The sequence below is a fragment of the Diceros bicornis genome, chromosome 20, assembly GCF_020826845.1.
Source record: "Diceros bicornis minor isolate mBicDic1 chromosome 20, mDicBic1.mat.cur, whole genome shotgun sequence".
Lineage (NCBI taxonomy): Eukaryota > Metazoa > Chordata > Mammalia > Perissodactyla > Rhinocerotidae > Diceros > Diceros bicornis.
The window spans coordinates 29,962,343-29,978,165 of NC_080759.1; positions in this window are offsets into that span (position 1 = coordinate 29,962,343).

Below are 15,823 nucleotides of genomic sequence, written 5' to 3' on the forward strand. Positions count from 1 at the left end.
TGTAAGTAAAACAATAAAAATGTACTACAAGCAGCAGAGGCAGGACTGCTTTTGTCTTGTGTCCTTTGTTTCCAGTGTGTGGCCGAGTGCCTAGCACATAGCTATCTAGAAAGAATTTGTTTAAAGAATATCAACTTTGTTTTAAAACAACAATTTCTAACAGCACAATGTCTAAAATATTCCTATTACTGAAGTACTATTCTAACCTTAAGAGAAATACACAGCCATCGAGAGAGTTGTGTGTATATGTGTGTGTGTGCGCATGCATGTGTGTTTGTGTTTTTCAATGTGGAGTATCCAATATAAAGTGAATTATAATTCTTACCAGGTAGCTTAAAATCGCTTCTTTTCTGAATTTAGTTGTTCAACTATTTAGTCATGTTTTGAGGAAATATCCTGATTTCTCTTTTTTAAGCATTTTTTCTGTCTCAGTCCCTACTGCATATTTATCTTTTATAATTCTAAGTATTTATCTATTTCCCAAACCTTCAGTTTCCTCTTAGACTAATGAAAACTGTCACCAGAAGACCTACCACATTTAAAAATAGGGCCTAAGATTCTACTGTTTAATAAAGCACAGACCAAATCAACCAAATACAGAATAAAAAGTGAAGAATAATTGTCAGTTCTTAGCAAACAGTATTGTTTCTCTCATTCTAGGCCAACCATCTTTAGGCTGGGAATGACAGAAGAACTTGACAGAAAGTGGAGAAATATCTTTGGCTAATGAGATGGCAGGCATTTGGGGCACTGTTGGGTGGCTAGCTTATCTGGCCAGTCTTTGTTTTTGGCTCATTACTTCATCCCAGAGTCTTTCTCTGCCTCTCCAGATAGGTTAGCTCTCTCCGTCATGTGATCCCCTTAGCAACACGTCCTTCACATTTCCTTATATGCGTCACAAATATCTTACCTACTTAACGTCTACCATGTCAGATTATAAATTCTACAAAGGCAAAGATTTTGCCTACCTTGTTCATTGCTGTTTGCCTAACACTTAGGACAGTGCCTGGCCCTTAGTCAGCATTCAGCAAATGTTTGTTAAATGAATGAATGAATTACAATGCAAACTGCCTGGGAGATTCATATTATTGGAATTGATCAACTTGCCATGGTGGTTGCCTGTATAATTTGAGTAGAGGAACCAGGAAAGCCTGCATTTTATAATCATCTCTCCTACTTCTTCCCCAGGATGTTTAAAATTCCACCATTAAAGAATTGCCTCTACAAGGCACCATCTGATCAAATGAAATTTGAAAACAAAGGACCCTGTTTTCAGTCTCAAATGGTTTCTTATGGAAAAGTCCATCCAGTGCAACCTATTCTGGAAGTTAGCAAAGAGAAAGTCCATGAAGAGGACCAGCGTAGGGGTGCAGGGAGGAGCAGGGAAGGAGCAGGTGAATGGCAGACTCACTTGGAGCAGGTGGCACTGCCTGTGGCTGACTGTTCTCTTCAGGGTGCTCCGAGTAGTCCTGTTACCCAGGGAAGGCCTGTGATGGCTGCTGTTTCAATTGACCTAGATAAGAGGCTTAAAAAATAGTAAGCAGTGGTGCTCAGAACAAAATATGCCCTTTCGCTACTTGTCCTCTGTCTGTTCCTCTTTATGTACATCATACCATGTACGAAACAACTTTTTTCACACACTTATCTCGTTTTTCCCTGATGCTACCCAGAAAAGTTACTTTGCATACTAAAAATTGTAAGAAAAACAGGTTAGAACACAATTACCTTTTAAAAATTAGCACGTAGTGCATTTACCTGGAAAGTTCTCCAACAGACAAAGCCCAGTTACCTCTTTTGTCTGTTTTTATAAAGCACTAAAAACTCAAAGTAAATGTAGCATTCTTTGACTGAGAAAAACAAACTGTTCCCTTTCAAATCATCAATTACATAATAGAATATGAAAAGCAGACATCCTTGACACTGGAATCATTTGATTTTGATTTGGTACCGAGTACATATTGAAGGGCATTTTTAAATTGGCTCTATTACTCATATTCCATTAAAAAGTACTCACATTTCTTAGTCAGAAAGTTATTATTTGCTACTGGGTATGACATTCAAACAGAGAAGTGCACCTTAGTGGATTTGTTTTATATTTTACTACTCATCCCACAATATCTTTCCAGTTCCAAGAGTCTCTTAAGTCCAAAATGCAAAATATAGATTTTTCAAGTGTGAAATGGTATAAATCTTATCATTAAATATGAAATGATCAAAGAAGTCAAACACTGTTAAAATTTAAAGTCTAAATGCCTAACGAGATGAGCAGATGTAAGCAAGGAAAAATCCATCCAAACAGAGTGGAGTGGTATTTGGGCCCACCTAAAAAGTTTATTTTTCTTTTCTCGAAACTTGTTATTACATAACAACAAATATATATTTCTAGCTCTCTCATAGCTTTTGAGTAAAAGATCTCTTACTTTACGGGAATTTTGTTATTAGAAGTAGATAGAGGCAGGAGAGCTGTGCAACTCTTCCACAAACCCATTACCAGCATCATCTTGGTTGTGTAGAAAGCAGGCAATTAGTGACTTAACGCATCGAATAAACTGTTGACCTCGTGTATTTGGAAGGTGCTAAACAGAGGTAGGGGAGAGTAGAAGAGAGAACAAGGAACTGGGATAAGAAGGCTGCCTAGTTGGATTCTGAGCCTGAGTCTGAGATCTGTTAAATCAAAGGGTTTCATAAAGGATCTGTGGCTTCTCATCCAAGTCCATTGATCTTGTATTCCAAATCAATATCAAAACATTACCAACCACATTTGGGGTTAGAGACTATAAAGAAGGGACAAGAGTAAGGAAACAGCTGTTTTCATTAGATTAAGGCCATAGCTTTAGGTCATCTCAGCAATTTCTCTTTGTAACTAGTAGAAATTTCTAAGGGAGGTCCATTAGCACCCCTAACAAACTTCAGTTTTATGTAGGAGTTTTAATATAGTTCAGGTTATAGCTCCATTTATATCCCAAAGATGCCATGAACTTTATCTAGTTCATATATTTATAGTCAGTATTCAAATTATAGAATGTATCTTGGCTTTTAAAATATTCCAGCAGCAACACTTCTAGAATTTGCTGTTTTGCAGTAGTTCTAGAGGCAGATTGTGTTGTGTAGATAATGTGTTTATTTTCTTGATTTACTGACCCCTTATTTCCCAAGTAAGGACAAAGTTAATAAGTAAAACATGAAATAAATCTTAAAAATTAGATCATGTAAGAAAACTTGGGAGACTAAATGTAAATCTCATTTGATTCTTATGTATATATACTTCAACAATTCATAGCAGTAATTAAAGTAATTTACCTCTTCCTGGCACTATCATGTGCCATTAATTTTTACATTAGAACCATTGCCCAGTGAACTGAGACAGACATACTTGAACACTGATGATGTATGTTTAAGTTCATTCCTTGAGAAATTAGAATTCAAAGCGAGGAAATAATACAAATCAGAAGGAAAGTTAAAAACAATTAATAACTAGTGATTAGGGCCAAAATCAAATTAAAGAAGTTACCTTGGAACTGTATTTAGATCTTAAAAAGAAAAAAAAAAAGCTTCTGGGGCGTTCTTTTTTTTCTGGTTTTCTAATTTGATTCTTTACTGCTTGAAATAAGTAAGGCATATGTGTTCTTATTCATGAATAAATTGTCACTAAAGGTCAAAAGCAGGAAGAGGTCAAGCCAAGGTTGGATTTAATTCTCTTAGTGTGCTAACTTTGGAATTTTTCATGGTAATAGTGAATTCACGCCCACATTAATCGGAGTGAGATGTGAGAAGTGATTCCTTTATAGAGGCATACAGCTACGTTCATTCGAATGCTTCAAGAAACAATATCATCAACTCTGTGGGGAAACCAAGTTAGGAATTTAGGCAACTAAGTGATATAAATCATTGTCTCCTAATAATTCAGCAATAAAATTAAGTTTTTCTTTCCAAAATTCTTTGATATGATGATTAGGAAGCCGAAGTTCCACTGACAGTAATTAGATGTCTTCTCTTTCTGATCATTGATCTAATGTACAGGGGGTTTGGTGACTAAACCTCAAGGGGGCAGAGGAGTCAGTGTGCCCCACTCTGCAGTCAGTAGACCTGGCCATAACTCTAGTTCAGCCACTCACCAATGGTGCAACCATAAGCAACTTGTTTAACTCATTAAGCTTCGGTTTTTTCCTTTGTAAAATAAAGGTCATAATAATCTATTTTCAGAGTTATTGTGAAAACAAGAAGTAATGAATGTGAAACACTGTTCTTAAATTATCTTGCTCATTTTGAGTTTTATAGACATGTATTTCCTCTTGACCTATGACCACCAAAAGCAAAATCAGCTGTAAAATCTAAAACAAAAAAACTTCTTTTGTTTAAATGGAAGTATTCCACACCCTTAGCCCCACTTCCACCCCCCACCCCCCACCCCCCGCAACCAGGTCAAAGGAATCATATGGTATGAAAATAAAGGGTGAAACAAACTGACCATAACTTATGTTGCATCATCTTCCCTTAAGCAAGTTGACTGAACAAGGACTCACATTTGCAATATTCTAAGGAAGGATAGAGAGGAGTCAAGTGAAGAGAGCAGAACAAACAGAAAGGAAGCGGATGAGATATATTGGAGATCCTAGGGAACCCAGTTTGAAAAAAAGCAATTTGTGAATGTGCATTCAATTCATGTATGTAGCAAGCTACTTAGAGAGGACTTTTGCAGTATAAACTTGCAAAGCAGAGATATTGTTCTTTTGACATCCACTCATACTTCTTAAAAGTATTCAGTATTCAACATATATTTTGCAAAGTAAGAATAGTTTTATATAAACTTGCCCCATAATTCAGTATACCACAGTTCTTCAAGGATCTCTGTATCTCTCTCTCTGTCTCTCTCTATATATAATATTCTCAATATATTATATATATTCTTTTGAAAGAAGCAGCTTACATATCATCTGCTCAAGTCTCTTAATTTTAAAGAAAAAAGAAATCTAAGCCCAGGTTAACTATCATTTCCAAGTTCACAGAGCTAGTTAGAAAAAGGAGAAAACAAGTCCTCAGGTGTCCTGATTCTCCAGTAGAAAAGACCACACAGCAGTGAGCATGCCCTTATGGTCAGTCATAGTAGGAGCTTTGGTCCCACTCTCTCCAAACTCCTGATCCGTGGCCATAAAGCCATCAGGCAGGTCTCCTTTTTACCTAGTTCCCTCCACATTTTTAAAATCTGATCATTCAAAATTTCCCCACATGTCCAGTTTCCTAAATTCTCTTCAAGATTCTTTAATAAAATAATTTGCTTAAAGTTTTCTAGTTAATGAAAAAACTCCACTCCAACCTCTAACAACTAGACTCCAGGCAAGATGAGTCATCAGATGAGACTGAGAAGCAAGAAAGGAACTTGTTAAGTCCCCAATTGATCATTTCCTGAGAAGGGCAGTGGATCAGACGCCTTCACTGGAAGAAGAGTGCCACACACTGGAAAAAGAGAATATTGTCTCTGAAATGCTTCTAAAATGGTATTTAAAGGAAAGTTTTCAAACTGATAACATGCAAATTTAATTCTCTCTCTTTCTTTTATTTTCATTTATTTTGCTGATATCAAGTGCAGAGAATTGGATTTTGGATTAGTCGTAATCCTAGTTCATGACATAGTCATCACTATCCCATTTAAGACGAGGGCTGCTTTTAATTAGCTGGTTCTTGAATTAATAATTTTTAATAACGTAATGAGCCTGATGGACCCACCAACTCAAACAAAAAAAACAAAGCTCTTGACAATAACCTCCATGCAGCCATGTGGCCCGTGCCACCCCATCTCCTTGCCTGCCCCCACCTGGAATAACCAAGCTCATGTGGTTCTGGACCAGATTTGAGACACTGTTGTCACAGGCAAGAACACTTCTGGATTTTTTGTTATATTGAACTAAGAATTATTTTTCTAAGTGTCACCACTGACCAATCTCATGATTTTCATACAATCATTTAATCAAATTTCAGATTTAAAATCGGAGAAGCAGTAGAACAGTTTGGTTAACAGCTCGAATTCTGGAGTCAGACTGACCTTGGCTTAAGTTCAAGAGCCACCACTTATTACCATCACTTGATTTTACCCTGGGCAAGTTGCATAACTTCTCTAAGCTTCAATTTCCTCATAGCCAAGGACAACACTAGCTAGTGCTGTGAGAAAGTGATGATATAATCATGAAAACTATTTAGCAAAGTGCCTGGCAGAGAGAAAATGCTTGATATATGCAGGCTATTAGCGTTTCTATCTATTATTCTCTGGGCAGTATTTTTTTAAGTATTATATTTAAAAATGTGTAGTTATAACATGCCATAAAACAAATTTCATGTCATTGTGACTCTTTAATTCCAAGGAGATGATTACTATTACTACATGTTAGAAATACAGAAGTGTAGAATTACTACGTGTAATAGTAATGATATACCATGTTTCATAAAATTACATGATTTTTAGAACACCTTTACCTCATCTGATACATAAAAGAGTTCTATGAAGTATGTTTGAGCAGGCAACATTATTTCAAATTGATACAATTGAGAGTCAGTGAAACTAAGTAACTGGTAAAAATGCATGACATTCATATGCCTGAAATAATCTGACATTTGAGAAATTATGCCTGTCTTCAATCTCTCCATTCTGCTCTGAGAATGTGGGCAAAGTTTTAAGGAGTCTCTCCTTTATGCTACCTGGTCATATTTTGTTAAACAGGACAAGGTAGACATCTTTTTCCCAGACAAGGAAATTTATCACTTAGTTTCCTATCATTAATGGCTTCTTTTGAAAATCAAACACATCAAATCCTTTTTCTTAATTTCTTTTCGTTACTATTACCATTTATTGCATCGTATTTGTTAGAGGAAAATATTTTCATTTCCTTGGAAGCTGACACATGTCCTTCGCCATTCCTCTTGCATTAATCAAGTCTTCCAAAGCATTTGAATGGCATTCAAATTCAGAAATAGCTTTGTAAACCTTTCTGAGCTAGAAGATATGTGGTCTAAACTGGCCTGCACTTCCGGACACATTTTAATTTCTAGGTTAATAAAGCCCATTGTCTACTAAGAGTTATGAGTTTCATTATTTTATTTACATTATTTTATTTTTAAACTGAATTAACATGAGAAAACACCACTTTGTGAAGAGGTCAATCTTCCTTTAGCTTGGCTAATATGAACAGACTTATTTTATAACAGTACTTCAAAAATGTCTAATTTTACATTTAAGCATTCCAGTCATTTATATTCCATTTTTCATATGACTATCAGAATTACCTTTTATAATATAAAGTGTCAGTCATCTACTAAAAACATTCTAATAGCTTTCATTGTTCTTAGAATAAAATTCAAATTCCTTTCCATGGGGTTCAAGGTTCTGTGTATTCTGGCTGTCCTCTACTTTTCTAACTTCCTTCCTACCATTATCCCCTCCCTCACTGCTCCACAGCCACCCTGATCTGTTTTCTATTCCTCCAAACTTTCAAGATCTTTCCTTCCTTAGAGCCTGTGCACTGGAAGTTCCAGATGGTGGGATACTTCTTGCCATTCAATTCTCTGCTTAAATAATACCTACTCACAAAGGCTGTCTACATTATCTAGAGCACTCAATCTATATTTTCACCCTTCCAGATAACTCCCTGTTTTATTCTTTGCATACATTATCTAAAATCATCTTGTCATTGATGAGTGTATGGTTTCCTTTTCTGTGTACCTCCATCAGAACATAACCTCTGTGAGAGTAGTAAATTCACATATCTTGTTCACCATGGGCCCCCTGGCATCTCTAAGAGTTCCTGGAGTATAAGAAATGCTCAATCAATACTTAGTGAAAAAACAAATGTTGGGATGAATTGATAGAATTTATGGACAATAGACAAATCCAAGTCTATCTCTCTCTAAACCCACTCTCTCTCCACTTGATCTTACATTGCCTTTATGTTCTGGAAATTGCACAATAAGTTGTGGTTTGTTTCAGTCTATATTGGGTGACCCTTCTAGCATTCCAGAAAGTCAAGTCTTCTCTGTTGTGAATTATATAGTCACGTCTCTCTTGCTTAACTGGCTTTCCCTATCAGGATAAATTGACAATGGAAGCGTGGAGGAAAATAAAATTGAAGGGATGGTGGAAGAAAGGTCTGTGAAAGAGGCTAAAAAATCATGGAGGATGATTAGGAAGAGATGTTTCAGGGGATTTATATTTATATAAATTTATTAATGATATTTATGTGGCTGAAGGAAAACTGCAATGGGTTAAACAGCAAAATGAAGCAACTAAAAAAAACCCTACCATATGGAAACTAAAATAAATAAAGAAAAAGTACATAAGTAAATAAGTAGAAAAACAAATACTTAGTAATCCGTGTGTAAAGGAGAAAGAAGTAAAGCAAATCAGAAAATACTTACAGATGAATGACGACGAACAGGTAATTTCAAAATTTCGAAATTGCAGCTTAGCAGTATTTCTACATGACAAATAGCTATAGTCATATCAGAAAACAAGAAAGACTGAAAACATATGAGTCAAGAATTCAAATCAAGAAATGAAAAAAAAAAAAGAGGATCTGCCTTACTAAAAGAAGAAAATTTCAAAAGAATCAAGGATGTTTATTTTGCATTGTTGACCATTTTATCACTACATCCCAGACACTGACACATAGTGAATGCTCAATAAATATTTATTGAATGAATGAAGAGCAGTCAGTTTGCGATATCGATAGGAATGGAAAGCAGGATGCTGAGCCACATGAGGCAAATGGCCTCCCACTACAAGTTCTTGTGGGACTAAAGCAGCAAGGAATTGAGAGCATCTTCAGGAAAACAACGCCAACATTTGCATATCAAAAATGGGGCCCGGGGCCGGCCTGGTGGCGCAAGCGGTTAAGTGCGCGTGCTCCGCTGCGGCGGCCCGGGGTTCGCTGGTTCGGATCCCGGGGGCGCACCGACGCACTGCTTGGTAAGCCATGCTGTGGCGGCGTCCCATATAAAGTGGAGGAAGATGGGCACAGATGTTAGCTCAGGGCCATCTTCCTCAGCAAAAAAAGAGGAGGATTGGCAGATGTTAGCTCAGGGCTGATCTCCTCACAAAAAAAAAAAAAAAAAATGAGGCCCATTAGAACTAGGAAAAACTAGTGGACGAGAAATCTCACAGAACCAATGGAAGAGAAGAGCTTGACCTTTTCCTTTGAAACCCTACAGCTGAGTGAATGCCAACACAAGGAGAATGCAAGGGCCTGTCCGTCACACATTTTAATCCGGATCCAACCCAACCTTGTGGAGATCAGGAAACAAGCTGCAACTGAGATACATACTGGAGCGAACCACAATCTCCTCTCCCTCCTGCCTTCACCCTCAGTGAAAGGGCTGACTTCTGAGAAGTCCCCTGATCTATGAACAGCTTAGAAATGAGCCAGACGTACCAGGGCCATCCAAATCAGAACAGACGTAGGGACTTTCCCAAGTCTAAAGGAGTGCACATTTCTAAAGTAAAGCCAAAACTGACTCTTTTCTGAGGGAAAGTGGATGTTTCAGTTAGAATTCTGCTCTAAGGCAAGAAAATCTAAAATAATGAAGTTCTTTCAAATCTACACGTTGATTTCTCTCTCACTGGAAAGAAGCCTTGAACTTCACAAAATCATCGTTGACCCAGGTGCCTTCCATCGTGCAACTCTGTCATCCTCAGGGCTTTCTCCTCATAGTCCAATACAGCTGCTGGAACTCCAGCCATCACGTCTGCATTTTAGCTCATAGGAAGAAGGGAATAAGAAGAGCACACCACCTCCCTTCCAGAACATTTCCCTAAAATTATACACGACACTTCTGTTTATATCCCATTAGCCAAACCTTAGTCACAAAGCCATAACCAGCTGCAAAAGGCTAAAATGAATATTTAATCTAGGCAGCCATGGTTGCAGCTACAAATGAGAAGTTCTGGTGAAGGGCCGGTGCCATGGCTTAGCAGTTAAGTGTGCGCGCTCTGCTGCTGGCGGCCCGAGTTCGGATCCCGGGCACGCCCCAAAGCACCGCTTCTCTGGCAATGCTGAGGCCGCGTCCCACATACAGCAACTAGAAGGATGTGCAGCTATGACATACAACTATCTACTGGGGCTTTGGGGGAAAAAATAAATAAATAATTAAAAAAAAAAAAAGAAGTTCTGGTGAAAATGAAGAAAGAGAACGTGGATATTTGGTCTAAACTAGGAGCTTCTGCCCACAGGGAGCAAAAATCGTCTTCTGGGATTTTCTGTCCACGGTACTGAGTCTTCTACTTGCCCCATTTAGGCATCTCAAAAAGAGAGCTGAACCGGAAGCCTTTGCAGCATGCTCTTTGGAGTAAAGCTGCTACAAGTCATTCTGCATCCAGCCACGGTTGTCAGTGCTGGCTATTATGAATCTAGGTTTTACTTTATGAGAGCACATAGGACAACATCAATTATTAAAAATCTTTTCTAAAAACTTAATTTATCTGATGTCATTTTGTTATCACTGCACCTGGAATAGGAAACTGAGGCACAAGCCTTTAACAGACACAAAAGAGATTCCCTCTTGTTTATCTTTCCTTCCATCTCTGTATTCCCTTCCTTGATGAGTAAGCAGTCTCGGGGGTTCAGGAATCACCAAATACAGGGGTCAGCAAACTATGGTCTGCTGGCCAAATTTGGCCCACTGCTTGTTTTTATAAATAAAGTTTTATTAGAACATAGACAAATCCATTCATTTACATATTGTCCAAAGCTGCTTTCATGCTAGAATGGCAAAACTGAGTTGTTGTGACAGAGATTGTTTGGCCTAAAATACTTACTATGTGGCCCTTTACAGAAAAAGCTTGCCGACCTAGAATCCTGCAGCAGGAAACACTTTAGAGATGACCCAGTACGTGGCTCCCATCTTTGACCATTCAAAAAACACAGTACTTCTTTTTTCCCCCTAATGCCTTTTGCCTTAAAAGATTGTATCTACCAAATTATATTTATTAATCAAATAATTTAATGCACATAATGTCTTTTTATCAGAATAGCTACTCAGCACAAGACAACTTGTGAGGGCGCATTGAGCTGCTATTATTGCCATAAAAAGTAAAGCAGGTTTTATTCAGACCATGTGCCCTAATTGAGGAGGACATAATTGACTTCAGTTAAGCTTTATTTAAAATACAATAGTTTTCAGATTCCCCTGACATGCTAATAGATCTAGAGAGGTTTTGGGACCCCAGGTTGATAATGAGAATAGGTGAGGAAATCAGCCTAGAGAGGTTCTTGCTCAATGTCACCAAGTAAGATGTAACAGTGAGTAAGTCCCAGGTATTCAGACTCACCTTTCCATTTATTGCCTTGCCAACAGCGAGAGTGAATGAGAAAGCAGGAAATAAGTGAGCCTCCTACTGCCTTACTGAATATACACCAATAAACAACAAGGATTCCTTGGAAAGCTGGGGCTCTCACTGAAAGATTAGGTTAGGTCTGAACCTTGGAAACCAATAAATCTCTTGGAAGGGAATTTCAAAAAAAAAACAAAGACAGAAACAATATAATGTTTTTAAATGTTAATGAATATTCAATCTGTTTCAACACCTGACTTTCTAAGGCACAACAAATTTATAGCACTCTTAATCATTACCAAAGAGTAAAACAATTGTGGAGCCTTCTGCATTCTTTGAAGGAATTGAAGCAAATCTTTGAGATTGCTTTTTCTCCTTGTCAACATCGTGTTTTCTTTTTAACTTTACCCACTTGGCAAGAAGGGCATTCCTGTCACTGTGGTCTCCTTTCCCTCATAGGGTGAAAATTTGGAGAGTAGTTTGTTCAAGCCACCAGGAGTGATTCCAGAACTGTATGCTCCCCATTCACTCTCAACTTTGGAAGTGTTTTGCCTTGAAACAGGATTAAACTTTGTACAAGTTAGACTGAGAAAAGGCCACACAAAATCCTTGGCAAAGAAGTCTCAGAATCAAACTGTTCTATTTCTCATGTTAAATGTATTATGGATTTGTTGTTATTATTATTTTGTTGTTCATTTGTTTCATTCAGAAACAGTGTCATCAAGGTGACAACCAGCATTATTGAAGTGTCTTTTATCTATCCATATGTTGAAGTAAGCCCTATTTTAGTTTACCAGACATACGAATAGGAAATAAAAGCCAACAAAGAAAGAGATTTTTCCCCTTTAAATGATCTGAGAATTGTAATACTAAGAAAATCTAGTAATCACCTAATTCAACCTGTTAGAGAAGGAGACATCCAGCTAGTGTAGTCAGGGACTTGGCCAAGATGTGGAAGGAAGAGCTCTGAGGAGGAAGCAAGGAGATCCAGGAATTAGTAGCTCTGGGATTGTGGATAAGTGAGGGCTACTTTCCTCATCCATAAAATGACAAAGAGAAGAATACCTTGGAAAACATCTCCATCTGTGCAACTCCATGACTCAATGACTTTGGCGGGATCCTAGGCCATTCTTGGACCCTAAGTCTCCTGATTCTTAGTGCAGTGATATTTCTGCTAAGCATACTATTATCTTCTCAGATTTGATCAAAGGAATAAAACTTAACTGACAACTGTCTCCATAATACATCCACATGTCTTCTTTGATAATACAATGGTATAATTATTTAATACTCATAATTTTTAATAATTTACATATCTAGTACCTCAATTCATCTCATTTGTTTATTAAACAATTAGACCAATTGTTTTTGAGTAACTGCCAGGGCCCAGTACTATAAAGTTGCTAGGAAAAAATTCTTGAAGATGACAAGGTCCCTGCCCTCAAGGAATTTGTAATCTAAATGTAAGTGGGAGGATATTATTCTCTCCCTCTGATAGATGAGGTAACAGAAACACGGGGAGGTCAAATTATTTGCCACAGCCACACAAGGAGAATGAGGCAAACTTTAAACTAGAACTTAGAGGTCCTGGCTGCCATTCACATGTTTTCATCACCAAATTCAACTAGGTTTGCCCGATACATTTTTTTATAGCTTCCCTCCACCCACTATCACATGTAATGCAAAATAAAAACAATTTTTAACTCTAAAACAAAACTTTCACATATGCTGACATTAAAACTGCTTTAACACAGTACAACAATTCTGAGCTCAGGCTGGAATAGAACTGGAACAAAAAGGAGTGATGTGAAAATACATCACATGATCATAACTAAATTTGTTAACTGATAAAAGTATGTGCTTTTCAGTTAAAAGAAAAGAACATTTTTCAGTTCAATACCACCATCTCATATCTATTTGTCCTAAACCAGTCCCAGGAAAAATGACTTAAAATCTAATTGATTCTAGTGACGAATTTGGAAATTTTGCTTATTTGAAACTTTTCATTTAACTCTTCTATTTTTGATAGTTTTCTAAATCATTGTGTGAGCCCAGTGCTTCAGGAGCATTTAACTGTCTGAATTTCAAGAGCTTCTGCAAACTCCTTATATCTGTGAAGTGCTGTTATCTAAAGGAAACCCCTTAAATCATTTAGTTTGTGGAGAAGAGGAAATATAACTTTATGCTTAAAGATTATCTCAGCATTTCAAAATATTGAAATAATTAGCTAAACATTTTATCTGTATACTGTCAAATATCTAGATATTGAAAACCTCCATAGTTTCTGAGTTATTCCATTTATTTTTTCATGTAACTTTTGTATGAAATTATAGGTCTGCCTGATGTTAAATAGTCAAAGTCTTAATAAGGGAATACTTGCTACAACAATCAATTATGCTATAGCAGCAATGTGGGTTCTTTATAGACTTACTGACAATTCAAAAGAGAAACATACAAAGTACACTTATCATCATTAAATGACATCAATTTTTTCTAATTTGTTTCAGCTGCTTATGAAATCTAAAAAAAGAACAAAACCAGAAAACACCATTGAACTATTTTGTATGAGATGTATTCTCTAATAGTCTTAAACTAGAATTTAAAAACCCCACCCACACAGTAATAATTGGCTGAAAAACCCAATTATATTGATGTATTTCTGGCATCTTAGCCTGTTTCACATACCCTTAACAACAGCAAACATGTTTTTATGACTTTACTTTCATTACCACATGTTTTAAAGTTCTATTCAAAATGCAAATGCTTCTGGTATTACAGAATTGAGGAAATACTGATTCAAAGACAAAAGTTTTCCATTTAAAGTTGTCCTTTAGCCATTGTCCTACAATCATTTTATGTGTGATTAAAAAAAAATACAAAAAAAGAAAGACCAAAAACATCTGTGTGCCTGTGAGACATTTTTGCCTATAATTTGTTGATGTCCCATGGAAACACTGCTTTCTATAGACTTTATTTTGACGAAAGCTACATTTTGGATACTTTTAGATTTTTGTGCTTTGAAGTTTGTGTAAGTAGACATATTTACATTTCTTTCTATACCCTTGGTGAAAAGAAAAATAAGATATTGTCCCTATCTAGGCCTATAGCTTTGAGGCATCATTCATATCAAAATCCAGTTCAGTCACTCAAAGTGGCAGTAAATTCCCCCTCCTCTTTCCTGTTTTCCTCCCCTTCCTACATTTTGGCTTCTCCCAAAGGAAGCCCACTTTGTAACTTTAATTCAGCTAATCCAAAACGCTGCATTATCCCAGTGTTTCACTTAGAGTAAGTACTCCACAAACCTATGTATTTCCAGGAGATTTGAGCCTTCAAGGTAACCACTGTGGTACGTATTCAGGTAAAGGGAGAAGTAGCCATAAGATTTTCTTTTCAAACCATCCAATAGTGTTAAGCTTGATTCTCAGAGGATGCCTAGGGGTAAGTGGCACACACAAAAAGAGATTTTACAGACTATAACGAACAAACTCTATGTTTACACTATATGTATACATATTTCTCCGATTTTAAGATGAACGTCTATTCTCAAAATAAAAGAGACGTGATTATTTATCAAGATTTGTAGTATGAATTCTGCACAAATTACTTTGGAATTAGGTTCAGTGGTTCTCAATTCTCCCTCTTCATCTTCACCCCAGAGCTTCTAAAACCAGCAAAAGCCCTGGTTTCATCCTAAGATTCATTCTATTTGGTTTGGGTTGCAGTCTGGGTATCAATATTTTTTAAAAGTTCAGGGGATGAGTATAATATGCAGCCAGGCTTAAGAACCAATGAACTAGGATAAAAATAATTTTATTACATAGCATTTAATTCACCTCTTGAATCTCACCTAACCTCTATATATGTTGTCTTTGTCTCACTTGGCCAAATATTTTCTGTTGGAAAATTGATATCTCTACAAAATATTAAAGCATCCTTAAAAGCTCAACATTGCTTGTGAAATTATTTCATAATAATAATTCTTCCATTATTTCAGTGGAAGATCATGAGTTCCTCTGAAACCAGAAATATGATCCTCAGAGATAAGTGGGAACTGATTAAGTATGCACAAACATGCAAAGAAATACTGTGTGGTGATTAAAATTATGATATAGACCTATGTTTATTGATATCCATGAAATAATATTAACTGAAATTCAGAGATAAAAAGATTAAAGAGTATTACACCAAAATGCTAATAATGCTTTTAATAATTAATGATATTTTTGGTTATATATATCTAGATTCCATAGTGTTTGATCTTTAAAGTTAGTATACATACTTTTAACAAGACGATAAACAAGAAAACTCACAATTTGGAAGGAAAGAGAAAGAAATAAGAACAAGAAAAAGAGATAAAGTGGGCAAAAAGTTGCTTGGTACTTTGGAGCATCAAAATTACAGCAGGTCTTGAAAGATGAGTTTGTAAAAGCCTTGAGGTAAAATCAATTTCAATTTCCTCAGTGTGTTTGTATCAAGCTGTACAATTTCCTCGTCAACAATAATGCTGAT